Genomic DNA, 16,189 nt, shown 5'->3' on the forward strand with positions numbered 1-16,189 from the left:
AGAAAGACTGAGTAAAATACATGTAAAGTGCTAATAAAATATGAAAAAATGTTACCTATTATTAATGCAATTATTAAAATGCTATATCAGTAACATCTAAATTAATCTGGAGCCTTTAACATTTAGAATGTCCAAAAGACATTTTTGTTGTTGTTTGAGTTATAAAAGTTTTTCTTATTTGAGTTCATTGATCTAGAAGTTCTTTATGCAAACAAAATAGAGGTCCAAATTAATCAACTGGTTAACTGGAAAATTCACCTGTTTCTTTTGCTTCCTAAATAATGTGTATGTGGAGGTATAGCTTGAAGTGATAGAGTTTGTTTTCAGAAACTCCAAGGGACACATGCCTTCCATCCATCTCTCAAAAAGATGCATTTTCAAACCTTAATCAATACTTAGAGAAAAATATTACTTCATCTTAAGGAAGCACCCAAACTTGTCTCTAAAGATATGCAATAATTTTTGCATATACTTTTTTTTAAAAGATTTTATTTTATTTATTTATTTGACAGAGAGTGAAAGAGAGATCACAAGCAGGCGGAGAGGCAGGCAGAGAGAGAGAGGAGGAAGCATGCTCCCCACTGAACAGAGAGCCCGATGCGGGGCTCGATCCCAGGACTCTGGGATCATGACCTGAGCCGAAGACAGAGGCTTTAGCCCACTGAGCCACCCAGGCGCCCTGCATATACTTTTTGTTGTAAAATATTCCAAAGGACAGAGAAAGAGAAAAACCATAATAGAACACTCTTGTACTTACTCCCCAGCCCTAGCAAATTTCATGTATTTGTCTCAGATTCTTTTAAATCATAGAAATTCCCTGTGTACTCTCTTCATTCCCAGGTCCCAGTGGTAGCCTTATCCCAAAATTGACACATATCTCTTTTGCTGTTTTCACGTTATTAGCACCTATATATGAAACCCTAAAAATAGACAGCATTGTTTCACAGGTCTTTAAGTTCTATAGAAAAAATATCACCCAATTTTGGCAACAGTTTGTTGATAATACTGTTAGATTGAACCATGTCGATACCTGTAGTTATAAGTCATCAGTTTTATCTGCTATAGGATATTTCATTGTATTACTGTATCACAATTCATTTATTCTTTTCACTTCTGTTTGTTTGGTTTTTATCTTACTTTGGGGGTTTCTTGTTGTTTGTTATATTTTGTTTCATTTCTGCTGTTTCAAAATACAGTCATACCTGTTTTATTGAGCTTCACTATACTGTGCTTCACAGATACTGCATTTTTTGCAAATTGAAGATCTGTGGCATCAAGCAAGGCCATAGGCGCCATTTTTCCAGCAGCATTTGCTCACTTCAAGTCTTGTGTTATATTTGGGTAATTCTCACAATATTTAAATTTTTTCATTATTATTATATTTGTTATAGTGATCTGTGATCCATGATCTTTGATGTGACTATTGTAATTGTTTTGGGGACAGCACAAACCACATTTATATAAAATGGTGAACTTAATAAATGTTATATATGTTCTGACCACTCTGCTGGCTGGTTGTTCCTGTCTTTCTCCCTCTCCTTGGGCGTCCTTATACCCTGGGACTAAACAATACTGAAATTAGGCCATTACTAGCCCTACAATGTCCTCTGAGTGTTCAAATTAAAGGAAGAGTCACACATCTCTCAAATTCAATCAAAAGCTAGAAATGATTAAATTTAGAAAGGACAGAATGTCAAAAGCCAAGACAGGCCAAAACCTAGACCTCTTATACCAAACTGTTAGGCACACTGCAAGTCCAAAGGAGAAGTTCTTGAAGGAAATGAAGAGTGCTACCGCAGTGAACACATGGATGACAAGAAATCCAAACAACCTTATTGCTGATGTGAAGAAAATTTTAGTGACCTGGATAAAAGATCAAACAGCCACAATATTCCCTTAAGCCACAGCCTAATCCAGAGCAAGGCCTTAACTCTAATTCTCTGAAGGCTGAGAGAAGTGAGGAATCTGCAGAAGAAAAATTTGAGCTTAGCAGAGCTTGGTTCCTGAGATTTAAGGAAAGAAGCCATCTCCGTAACACTATCATAAAAGGTGAAGCAGGAAGGGCTGCTGTAGGAGCTGCAAGTTCTCCAGAAGGTCTAACCGAGATCATTAATGAAGCTGGCTGCACTAAACAACAGATTTCCAACGTAGACAAAACAGCTCTCTACTGAAAGAAGGTGTCATCTGGAAATTTTCAGAGCTGGTGAAGTCAATGTCTGGCTTCAAAGCTTCAAAGGACAGGCTGCCTTTCTTGTTAAGGGTTAATGCAGCTGGACACTTGAAGTTGAAGCCAGTGCTCACTTACCTATCTGAAAATCTTTTATTATTATTATTATTTTATTTATTTATTTGACAGAGAGAGATCACAAGTAGGCAGAGAGGCAGGCAGAGAGAGAGGGAAGCAGGCTCCCTGTTGAGCAGAGAGCCCGATGTGGGGCTCGATCCCAGGACCCTGGGATCATGACCTGAGCTGAAGGCAGAGGATGAACCCACCAAGCCATCCAGATGCCCCCCTATCTGAAAATCTTAAGGCCCTTAAGAATTATACTAAATCTATTCTGCCTGTACTCTATGAATGGAATAACAAGGCCTGGATAACAGCACATCTGTTTATAACAAAGTTTACTGAATATTTTAAGCCCACTTTTGAGACCTATTGCCCAAAACAGAAAGATTCCTTTCAAAATATTACTGCTCATTGACAATGCATCTGGTAGTCCAAGAGCTCTGATGGAGATGTATGGTGAGATTAGGTTGTTTTGTGCTGCTAATATAACATCCATTTTGCAGCCCATGGATCAAAGAATAATTGCAAATTGCAAGTCTTATTATTTAAGAAATGCATTTCAAAAGGCTACAGCTGCCATTAATAGTGATTCCTCTGATAATTGAATAAATTGAACACCCTCTAGAAAGGATTAATTATTCTAAGATGCCATTAATCTTATGTTTGTGGTTCCGAGACAGGAATCACGTTGCCTGGAATCACATTGCTGTGATTCCTGTGATCACAAATGTTGTGATTCTGGGATAGGAGCAAGATGGTGGCAGAGTAGGAGACTGAAATATCATCAGGTCCCAGAAGTTCAGATAGATAGTTATCAAACTATTTTAAACACCTACAAACTCAAGAGGAGATAGAAGAGAAGAAGAGCAGCAATTCTAGGAACAGAAAATCAACCACTTTCTGGAAGGTAGAATGTGTGGAGAAGTGAATCTGAAGTGACGGGAAGATAGACCATGGGGGTAGGGCCCAGCTCCCAGGAAGTGAGAGAACAATGGAGCACAAAATCAGAACTTTTAGAAGTCTGCTCCATTGAGGGATGTTGCTCCAGAGGCTAGGCAGTGAGGTGGACCCCTCACAGGGACAGTGTGGTCTCAGGACTCGCAGGGACACAAAAAGACCAGGGGTGTCTGAATGTGGCAGAGCTCCCAGGTATCAGAGTGGGGAAGCCAGTTGTAGAGATGGAGCTGAGAAGTGAGCTTTCAGCTTGAGATTACCTTAAACCATGATCCAAGGCACAGTCGGGCCACTGCGCTTTGAGCAGAGACACCACAAGCAGCAGATCCAGGAAGACTCACCTTCCTCTCCCAGAGGGAGTGGCATGGGAGCACTGCGGGAATCCTCTGGGTTTGGAGACTCCAAATGGGGCCATGCACCAGAGATTAAAAACACCTAGTCACAGGCCAGGTGAGCACAGAGTGCAGCCAGAGACTAGGGAGAAGAGAGGGATTGACTGTTTTTCTCTGAGGGCGCACTGAAGAGTGGGGCGCCAAGCTCTTGGCTCCTCTGGGCTGGAGATTGGAGGCCACCATCTTCATTCCCGTCCTCCAAAGCTCTATGGAAAGTGTTCAGGAAACAAAAGCTACCAAGAGCAAACCCAGCAGATTACATAGGCTGACCCCTGGCAAGGGAGGTGCAATTCTGCCTCGGGCAAAGACATTTGAGAATAACTGCAACAGGCTCCTCCCCCAGAAGATGAGTAAGAACATCCAGCCAAGACCAAGTTCACCAATCAATGAGAACTGTGGAACTCCAGAGCTAGGGGAAAGCAACACATAGAATACACAGCTTTTTTCCCATGATCCTCTAGTCTTTCAAAGTTAAATTTTTTTAATTTTATTTTTTTCTTATTCTATTTTTTAAAATTTTTTCTCTTTCCTATTTTAATGTTTTTTAACTATTTTATCTTACCAATACTTTTTTAAAACTCTTTTTAAATTTTCATTGTTAGAGTCATATTTTAACCCTTCATTTTATTTAACCATGTTTTTTGTATACATATAGTTATTTTTACTTTAAAATTTTGGGATACAATTGCTTCTAATAGATAAAAATATACCCTGGATCTAGCACATATCTTTGTTCTAGTCTCCAGCCTGACCACATTCTTTGCTCATTTTCTTTTTCTTTTTGTTTCAACCAACTTCTTATCCTATTAATTCCTTTTTTAGAATCTTTTTAAATTTTCATCCTTATGGTCATATTCCATCCCTTCATCATGTTTACCCTTATTTTTGTATATATATAAGTTTTTCTTTCTTTAAAATTGTGGGAGGTAGTTTCTTCTAACAGACCAAAATACACCCAAAATCAAATGTGTGACTCTGATCTAGTCACCAGTCTAATATATATATTTTTTTTCTTTTTTTCTCCCTTTCTTCTACCCCCAGTTTCAGGTCTCCTCTGATTTGATTAGTGTATATTTTTATGGGGTCATTGCTACCCTTTTAATATTTTGTTCTGTCATTGATCTATTCTTATCTGGATAAAATGACAAGGCAGAAAAACTCACCACAAAAAAAGAACAAGAGGCAGTACCAATGGCTAGGGATTAATCAATATGGATATAAGTAATATGTCAGAATTACAGTTCAGAATAACGATTATCAAGGTGTTAGCTGAGCTCAAAAAAAAGCATGGAAGAGATTAGAGAATCCCTTTCTGGAGAAATAAAAGAACTAAAATCTAAACAAGTTGAAATCAAAAGAGCTATTAATGAGGTGCAATGAAAATTAGAGGCTCTTTCTGCTGTGATAAATGAGATAGAAGAGAGAATTAGTGATATAGAAGACCAACTGATGGAGAATAAAGAAGTTGAGCTAAAGAGAGAAAAACAACTACTGGACCTCGAAGGGAGAATGCAAGAGATAAGTGATACCATAAGATGAAACAATATTAGAATAACTGGGATCCCAGAAGAAGGGGGGCAGGAGGTATATTGGAGCAAAGTATAGTAGAAAATTTCCCTAATCTGGCAAAAGGAACAAGCATCAAAATCCAGGAGACACAGAGAACTCTCCTCAAAATCAATAAAAATAGGTCATCATCCCATCATCTAATAGTAAAACTTACAAGTCTCAGTGACAAAGAGAAAATCCTGAAAGCAGCTCAGGATAAGAGGTCTGTAACATACAATTTTAGAAATATTAGATTGGCAGTAGATCTATCCAGAGAGACCTGGCAGGCCAGAAAGGACTGGCATGATATATTCAGAGCACTAAATGAGAAAAATATGCAGTCAAAAATACTATATCCAGCTAGGCTATCACTGAAAATAGAAGGAGAGATAAAAAGTTTCCAGGACAAACAAAAATTAAAAGAATTTGCAAATACCAAAGCAGCTCTACAGGAAATATTGAAAGGGGGCCTCTAAGCAAACAGAGAGCCCAAAAGTAAAATAGACCAGAAAAGAACAGAGACAATATACAGTAACAGTCACCTCACAGGCAATACAATGCCACTAAATTCATATCTTTCAATAGTTACCCTGAATGTAAATGGGCTAAATGCCCCAATAAGAAGACACAGAGTATCAGAGTGGATTAAAAAAAAAAGACCCACTAATATGCTGTCTGCAAAAAATTCATTTTAAACTCAAAGACACCTCCATATTTAAAGTGAGGGAGTGGAAAACCATTTACCACGCTAATGGACATCTAAAGAGAGCTGGGTGGCTATCCTTATATCAGATAAATTAGATTTTAAGCCAAAGACTCTAATAAGAGACAAGTAAGGACACTATATCATACTTAAAGTGTCTGTCCAACAAGAAGATCTAACAATTTTAAATATCCATGCCCCTAACATGGGAGCAGCCAATTATATAAACCAACAAATAACAAAATCAAAGAAACACATCAACAGTAATATAATAACAGTAGGGTACTTTAATATCCCCCTCACTAAAATGGACAACTCATCTAAGCAAAAGATCAAGAAGAAAATAAAGGCATTAAATGACACACTGGACCAGATGGACATCACAGATATATTCAGAACATGCCACCCCAAAGCAACAGAATACACATTCTTCTCTAGTGCACATGGAACATTCTCCAGAATAGATCACATCCTGGGTCACAAATCAAGTCTCAACCAATACCAAATGATTTAGCTCATTCCCTGCATATTCTCAGACCACAATGCTCTGAAACTAGAACTCAATCACAATAAGAAAGTTGAAAGAACTCAAACACATGGAAGTTAAAGAGCATCCTTCTAAAGAATGAATGGGTCAACAAGGAAATTAAAGAATAATTTTAAAAATTCACAGAAACAAATGAAAATGAAAACATTAACTCTTCAAAATCTTTGGGACACAGCAAAGGTGGTCCTGGGAGGAAAGTATATAGCAATATAAGCCTTTCTTAAGAAACAAGAAAGGTCTCAAATATATGACCTAACCGTACACCTAAAGGAGCTGGAGAAAGAACAGCAAAGAAACCCTAAAACCACTAGGAGAAGAGGAAATAATAAAGATCAGAACAGAAATCATGAAATAGAAACCAAAAGAACAGTAAAACAAATCAATGAAACTAGGAGCTGGTTCTTTGAAAGAATTAATAAGATTGATAACCCCCTGGCCAGACTTCTCAAAAAGAAAAAAGAAATTACCCAAATTAATAAAATCATGAATGAAAGGAAAGATCATAACCAACACCAAAGAAATACAAATAATTATAAGAACGTATTATGAGCAACTATACGCCAGCAAATTTGACAATCTGGAAGAAATGGATGCATTCCTAGAGACATATAAACTGAACCAGGAATAAATAGAAAACCTGAATAGACCCATAACCAGTAAGGAAATTGAAGCAGTCCTCAAAAATCTCCCAAGAAACAAGAGCCCAGGGCCAGACAGCTTCCCAGGGGAATTCTACCAAACATTTAAAAAAGAAGTAATACCTATTCTCCTGAAACTGTTTCAAAAAATAGAAATGGAAGGAAAACTTCCAAACTCATTTTATGAGGCCAGCATTACCTGATCCCAAAACCAGACAAAGGCCCCATCAAAAACGAGAATTACAGACCAATATCCTTGATGAACATGGGTGCAAAAATTCTCAACAAAATACTAGCCAATATGATCCAACAGTATATTAGAAAGATTATTCATCACGACCAAGTGGCATTTGTTCCTGAGCTGCAAAGTTTGGTTCAACATTCGCAATCAATCAATGTGATATAATACATTAATAAAAGAAAGAAAAAGAACTATATAATACTCTCAATAGATGCTGAAAAAGCATTTGACAAAGTACAGCATCTTTCTCCATCAAAACTCTTCAAAGTGTAGGGATAGAGGGTACATACCTCAATATCATCAAAGCCATCTATGAAAAACCCACAGCAAATATCATTCTCAATGGGGAAAAACTGAGAACTTTTCCCCTAAAGTCAGGAACACGGGAGGGATGTCCACTATCATCACTGTCATTCAACATAGTACTAGAAGTTTTAGCCTCAGCAATCAGACAACAATAAGAAATAAAAGGCATCTGAATCAACAAAGAAGAGTCAAACTCTCACTCTTTGCAGATGATTTGATACTTTATGTGGAAAACCCAAAAGATTCCGAATCAGCAAAGAAGAGTCAAACTCTCACTCTTTGCAGATGATTTGATACTTTATGTGGAAAACCCAAAAGATTCCACTCCAAAACTGCTAGAACTCACACAGGAATTCAGTAATGTGTTAGGATATAAAATCAATGCACAGAAATCAGTTGTGTTTCTATACACCAACAGCAAGACAGAAGAAAGAGAAATTAAGGAGTCGATCCCATTTACAATTACACCCAAAACCATAAGATACCTAGGAATAATCCTAAATAAGAGGCAAAGAATCTGTACTCAGAAAACTATAAAGTACTCATGAAAGAAATTGAGGAGGACACAAAGAAATAGAAAACTGTTCCATGCTCATGGATTGGAAGAACAAATATTATGAAAATGTCTATGCTACCTAAAGCAATCTACACATTTAATGCAATCCCTATCAAAATACCATCAATTTTTTTTCAAAGAAATGGAACAAATAATCCTAAAATTTATATGGAACCAGAAAAGACCCCAAATAGTCAGAGGAATGTTGAAAAAGAAGTTGGTGGCATCACAGTCTCAGATTTCAAGCTCTATTATAAAGCTGTAATCATCAAGACAGTATGGTACTGGCACAAAAACAGATACATAGACCATGGAACAGGACAGAGAGCCCATAAATGGCCTCAACTCTATGGCCAACTAATCTTCGACAAAGCAGTAAAGAATATCCAATGGAGAAAAGATAGTCTCTTCAATAAATGGTGTCGGGAAAATTGGACAGCCACATGCAGAAGAATGAAACCATTTCCTTACACCACATACAAAAATAGACTCAAAATGGATGAAAGACCTCACTGTGAGACAGGAATCCATCAAAATCCTTGAGGAGAACACAGGCAGCAACCCCTTGACCTTAGCCACAGAAACTTCTGTCTAGAAACATCATGAAAGGCAAGGGAAGCAAGGCAAAAATGAACTCTTGGGACTTCATCAAGATCAAAAGCTTTTACACAGCAAAGGAAACAGTCAACAAAACCAAAAGACAACATACAGAATGGGAGAAGATATTTGCAAATGACATACCAGATAAAGAGCTAGTATCCAACAACTATAAAGAACTTACCAAACTCAAATCCAAAGAACAAATAATCCAATCAAGAAATGAGCAAAAGACATGAACAGACATTTCTGTAAAGAAGACATCCAAATGGCCAACAGACACATGAAAAAGTGCTCAACATCACTTGGCATCAGGGAAATACAAATGAAAACCACATGAGTCAGAATCACTAAAATTAATGAGTCAGGAAATAAACAGGTGTTGATGAGGATGCAGAGAAAGGGGAACCCTCATACACTGTTGGTAGGAATGCAAGCTGGGGCAACCACTCTGGAAAACAGCATGGAGGTTCCTCAAAAAGTTGAAAATAGAGCTACCCTACAACCTGGCAATTGCACTTCTGGGCACTTACCCGAAAGATACAAATGTAATGATCCGGAAGGGCATGTGCACCCCAATGTTTATAGCAGCAATGTCCACAATAGCCAAACTATGGAAAGAACCTAGATGTCCATCAACAGTTGAATGGATAAAGAAGATGGGACGTATATATACAATGGAATACTATGCAGCCATCAAAAAAATGAATCTTGCCATTTGCAATGACGTGGATGGAACTAGAGGGCATTATGCTAAGAGAAATAAGTCAATCAGAGAAAGACAATTATCATATGATATCTCTGATATGAGGAATTTGAGAGGCAGGGTGGGGAGTCATGGGGGTAGGGAGAGAGAAAAATGAAACAAGATGGGAGTGAGAAGGGAGACCAACCATAAGAGTCTCTTAATCTCACAAAACAAACTGAGGGTTGATGGGAGGGGGAGGAGGGATAGGGTGGCTGGGTTATGGACATAGGGGAAGGTATGTGCTATGGTTAGGTCTGTGAATTGTGTAAGACTGATGATTCACAGACCAGTACCCCTGAAGAAATAATACATTATATGTTAATTAAAAAAAAAAAGAAAAACAACTGAGGCAAGCCCCTCCATCAGCAAAAAGACTACAATTCACTGAAATCTCAGATGATGGTTAGCATTTTTTAACAATAAAGTATTTTTAATTCAGGTATGTACATTTTATATGCACTGGGAAACCAAAAACTCATTTCACTCACTTTTTTAAAAAGATTTTATTTATTTATTTATTTGACAGAGAAAGAGAGATATCAAGAACAGGAACACAAGTAGGGGGAGTGGGAAAGGGAGAAGCAGGGCTCCCACCGAGAAGGGAGTCCAGTGCAGGGCTCGATCCCAGAACCTTGGGATCATGACCTGAGCTGAAGGCAGACACTTAATGACTGAACCAGCCAGGCGCCCTCATCTCACTCACTTTATTGCAAAACTCACTTTATTGTGGTGGCCTGAACTGAGTCCACAATATCTCCAAAATATGCCTATAAATGTTTCAGAGAAACTTCCTTTAATATTTCTGTGTGCTTATATCAACGAAATTCCCTGGGGTATATATCTAGAAATGAAAGTACTAGATTGAAGTACATAGTAATCTTTAAGATATACTACATATTATCAAAGTTCTTTAAAAACTGACCATATTAATATATGTTCCCATAAAAAGAGTTAGAAAATTTCCTTTGTTCCAGACCATTGGCAAGATTTGGTATTGTCAGTTTTTATATTTTTTTTTCCAAAACAGGTGGTTGTAAAAGGTATCATATTGGTGACTTTCATTATTCTGGTTACCATTTTTTATAAGACTAAATATCTCAAAGTGTCTAAGTATACAATCATGCTATTTACAAATAGGAATATTTGGTCTCTTTTTTTCTGATTCTCATGCTGTTTTTTCCCCCTTATCTTATTAGATTGGCTAGCATGACCAATATTATGACTAGAAGTAATGATAGTAGGCATCCTTATCTTGTTCTAATCTTTAGTGGAAAAGCTTCTAAAATTTATCTATTATGCATAATTTCTGCAGCATATTTTCGATGATTACTTTTAATCAAATTAAGGAAGTTCCCATCTATTTTAATTTTTATAATGAATGAGGGCTAAATCTCACTGTGCAGTTTTCTATGTCCATTGAGATAATTGTGTGGGTTCTCCTTTTCCTTCTCCTTCTCCTCATCCTCCCTCTTTTCCTCCTCCTCCTTCTTCATCTTCATCCTTTTATCTGTTAATGTGATATGACCCAGTTAATAGATTTTCTGCACTTGAATTCCTAGGATAAGACCCTCCTACCCAGTCCCCATGTATCTTTCTACGTGCTGCTGGAACCAAAATGCTAGTGTTCTCTTCAGAATTTTTGCATCAGTATTTCCAAATGATACTACTCAATGACTTTATTCTTTTGTTGTTCCTTAGTCCAACTTCATTATCAAGACATTTACTATTCTCTCAAACACTCTGTGAAACAGAAAATTAGGTAAAGTTTGTCTTTAGATTCTGTAGAACAATATAACATGTTGTCTTTTGAATGAAACAATACAATTTTTAAATATCTTTTTATTTCATACAAAATATTTTTAGTTGTCTACCCAATATCATCCTCCCTTTTTTTTCTTACTGAGAGACCCCTAATTTGTTGGAAGTTGAGATATATATATATATGAATATATAACATATATATATATATATATATACACACATACATATTTTCATACACACACATATATACACACACTATATATATACACATATATGCATATATTACATTATGTACATATATATACTATGTATACACACATAAGCCATATATGTATATATATTTGTTTTGTCACATAAGTTTTGACTAAATAATAATAATGTATTTTAGTATATAAGCATTTATTCCCTCACCCTCCCTAACACCTTCCAGTTGCCTCCCTCTGCCCTTCCCACCATCACTGTACACATCTTAGTCCACATCCTGTTCTTATGTGTATATTTCAGAGCTCCTGCTCCACTGGAATAGCAAAGATTATGCAAATCCAGGCATGGAGTCAGAAGGCCATCTAGCCCAGTTTGGGCTCATGAAGCTGTTTACCTGCCAAGCCAGGATGAGAGCTTTAATGAAGATACAGCCGGAGCAACAAGTCAAAGCCATTTTTTTCGGGTTCCTTTGTGGGCATAAGAGTCCCAGAACAAACCTTGGTTTTAGGTTATGGGTCTAGCCCAGAACTTTTCATCCAATTTCCCCATAGGAGCCTAGAACCTGAATGCTGGATTCCAGTCCAGAGCCCAATAAGCCCATGGCAATCAACCCTGCTCATGGCTTGGGTTTCTATTTTATTTTTTTGCCTTAGAATGTTTATCCTATTTTGGAGCTCAGTCATGTTTTCTATCTCTTTCTACATTTTCTCAATTATTTCTGCCGGTGTGAAACAAAAGGGCTGAGTCTAATGGTAAACTTAGTGTCATCTCTACAGGAAGTGATTTTCAAACATTCCTAAGAATAAACACAGCATTAAAATTCTTATCAATGCTCGGATTCCTAACATAGTGTGGGAAATTGTTCATTTTCTTCTAGAAATCTATTTAAGTATTCACCTGTCCTGAAGGGCAGGAGAATTTGCAGTACTCATCACCAAGCAAGATGTTATGACTAATCATTCCAGTAAGCTTATTTCCTTTAATAAATAAGCTACATATTACTGCACATTGAAATATTCAGCAATTATGCAATGTGAAATAAAAGGAAAAAGTATTAGTTTCAAAACCCCAACCTTACAAATTAAAAAATGGTTCTTGGTCTGATGAAGGTTCAGAGAACTTTCCCAAGGAGCAGACATTGGATGTACACACATGCACTAGGACCCACAGAAAGCACACAGAAGGGCGGCTTTGCTTCCAGTCCTGCCTACAAGACATCTCAAATTCATGCTCTCAATGCTGGAAAGACACAGCTTCCTTTTATATTACATTTCCCTGAAATTCTAAAGGATCTCTGGCTAATTCTCTCCAACCATTAAGATTAGGCTTCTATTCGGCAAGAGTTTGGGAACACAAAAGTATTCATTTTCAAGTAAAGTTTATAAGTTTATAAACCTAAGAAGGATCTTAGGTTGGAAATAACACCTGTTTCAGAAATGAGTATAAGTATTGTGCACTATTTTCAAATCAAATGGGAATTTGTTCTGATTGCAGAGTTTGGAGCCATCAGTATGCTTAAATAGAGATTGTCTAGTCCAGTTTCTTTCCTGTATAAATGAACAAACTACGGGCTGAGGCAGTGACAGCACTTCACACTATGGGTCAGAACGCTATGTCCTGATATCCAGCTCATCACTCCTTCCATGTTACTCATCAGCCTTCTCCATTCTTAAGAAAGTAACTAAGATAATGTCATCAGGATTAAGCTGTATTGCTTTCACAGAGATGGCAGGGCAATGCCCCAGGAAATGTGGTCGGTAGGCTGAGTTCCCAAAGTATGTGACCTTTAAAGCTTGAGGCACCCAGGAATTAAGAATGCCACCTCATGTGTTACAAAGGTGGCAATCAGCAGCCTGGCCTTCCACCTTTCCCCTCCTTTTTGGAGAGCTGAAGTTTCCCTCCAGTTTCTCCAGCTACTTAGCTAGATAAGTATTTGACAACGTGCACTTTGAAATATCTTCTTTTAGACACCTACTCTTGGGATTTCCCTTCTGATGAAATAACTCTGTCTAGCTTTCAAGCCTACTACCAGGGGTAAAAAAAAAGGATCGTTGTTTCTCTTCAACTTGTTGGTATGGTGCCTTAATTTAATGCTTTATTTTAAATGTACAGATACAACCTATTTTTCTAGCTGCAATGGAATCATTACACTGCCTTACTGAAAGGCTGTTTTAACACAACCATTACTAAAAATAATTATAGGCAGTGCCTTGCAATAGCCACTCCCTCAAATACCCAGGGCCAAAACTATATACATTGATGCGTATTAGGAGTTCAAATTTATTTTGCCACTCAGTACCTACAGAGAAAAAGAAAGCCACAGGGTAAAAATATGTGTTCGTTTTTAACCATTTCAGAATCGCTGTCTTAAAATATTTACAAAATCAAAGATATTATTAAGGTCACAACCAGATTCTGAGTATACATATTTGGGGAAAGAATTAGCTATGTTTAGGGGTATGGGCATTAGTTTACTAATATGGGAAGGAGTTGCCCTGGTGAAGGCCCACTCTGAGACCTGAATTTTTCACTTTGATTTATTACATGGTCATATTTAGCTGGTTTTCATTCCAAATTATCTGGACAACTGCCAAATTTCTACTTTGATTCTCTGTGTAACAATATTCTGCACGAGACATATAAGATGATGTACTATTCTAAAAATTCAATATTTCAACTTCTAAAAACTTTAAAAAAATTCTTACATAATGTTAAAGGTTAGATTATTTTACAAATTGATCAATTCATACATTTTGTAAAGAAATATGGAAAAAATAATATCAGCTGCTAAAAATTTAAATTTCATAGTTAACAACTGGACTTCCACTTTAAAATATAATGTAGAGGATTTAGAATATAAAGTTAAGAACAAAAATTAAAAATAGAGTGAGCTTTGGAAGCTGTTAAGTGTCCTGGTGTGCCAGCAAACTTCATACTATGTATTGTACTTGAGGGATAGCTAAACCTAATTTATTTACATCTTCATGAAATCTGCTTAAAAATCAGTCACAACAACCAATGAAATTAAGACAGTCAATGACAGTCTAGCAGTCTGTGCTAAAAATTCTTCCACACATGCCAAGAGAAACTCCCTATGAGAGAATTTCTAGGAAGCTGTTTCAAGACCTCTTGAAACATGTGACAAGACGTCACACTCAAATGGATATCCTCACCTTCTGTCTGTTATTGCTGTGGTGTCCTTTTAATCCCCTTAGCATCCTGCTGAAATGAAGTTTATAAACAGAAGTTTGGGAATGGATCAACACCAATACTGTCAAATATCTAAGTCTCCAGTTTAAACCCTTCAGTCTACTTCCACCTTCTGAATCTGCAATTCCTCTATGTCCCTGTATCTCACAAAAGAAGTTTCACAGTTATGTTAGCTTCTAGGTTATCACCGGACTGTGTGTCTTTAAAAAGTAATTTTTTCACTATTATCAGAAGTTAAAGACAATTAGAGTGACTTTTGCAGGCAAGTAAAGATGAAAACTTCTCCCCATTAAGATGTAATTGATACATGCTCTTTGACTTAACTCTTTGTGTCCAAGCAGACAATCAGAGAATGTAAATTTCCTTCATTTACTCTCTTGTAAAAACATAGCAAGCCAAAATATTTAACACACCGCTATTCCAAATCTCTCTTTTTGCCATTTGTACATTATCATTTTGAAAGGTATGAATCATATGAATTTGTATAATGATATCTTTATACTAAGCACTTCCTAGAGACTCATTAAAAAGAACTTACTTCTAGGGGCGCCTGGGTGGCTCAGTGGGTTAAGCTGCTGCCTTCGGCTCAGGTCATGATCCCAGGTCCTGGGTTCGGGCCCCACATCGGGCCCCACATCGGGCCCCACATCGGGCTTTCTGCTCAGTGGGGAGCCTGCTTCCTCCTCTCTTTCTGCCTGCCTCTCTGCCTACTTGTGATTTCTCTCTGTCAAATAAATAAATAAAATCTTTAAAAAAAAAAAACTTACTTCTAAAAGATGAATGTGATATTAAATATATTTTTCAATCTTAGAACTGGTCATTGACATCAATAAGAACTTAAGAGAAAACTAAATTCAGAAAGTTGTGATTTCACCTAAGCTGAAGTTGATTTGTATGTAACATGAAAATAGTCTTTAAAATATGAAAGAGGAAATGTTTAATATTATAGTAATTAAATGTATGTCAATAGTTACAAAGTAGTCTCCTCTATTCATTAGGATAGACCATGGAGGTTTTTACTTGAAAACATTAAGAACTATTCTAAGTTTGTATGGAAATAATTGAATTTGAATTTGGGACACCTAGGTGGCTCAGGAGGTTAAGTGTCTGCCTTCAGCTTAGGTCATGATCCCAAGTTCTGGGATGGATCCCACATCAGGCTCTTAAAAAAAAAAAAAAAAAAAAAAAAAAAAAAGGAAAGAAAAGAAAAGAGTTGAATCCTCTTTGTCTTGGTTTTTCACTAAGTCCAACTGGAATTCCTCTACTTAGCTTTTTAGTGAGCTTTAGCCCAGAAATGTCTCTTTCTTTCTTTCTTTTTTAAAATAAAATCACCATTCAGATTCCCTATTAGTTACCAGTGTATCAGTGTTAAATAATACACTGTGCCCCCAAAAACCTAACGTTCACAGACATCTTTTCAACTAATATTGTAAAAAAAATCTTGTCAGCTGCTCTCAAATTCCAAACACATCTCTGCTCTGTAAAACAGGCCAGGAT

Source organism: Lutra lutra, chromosome 6 (assembly GCF_902655055.1).
Source record: "Lutra lutra chromosome 6, mLutLut1.2, whole genome shotgun sequence".
Taxonomy (NCBI): domain Eukaryota; kingdom Metazoa; phylum Chordata; class Mammalia; order Carnivora; family Mustelidae; genus Lutra; species Lutra lutra.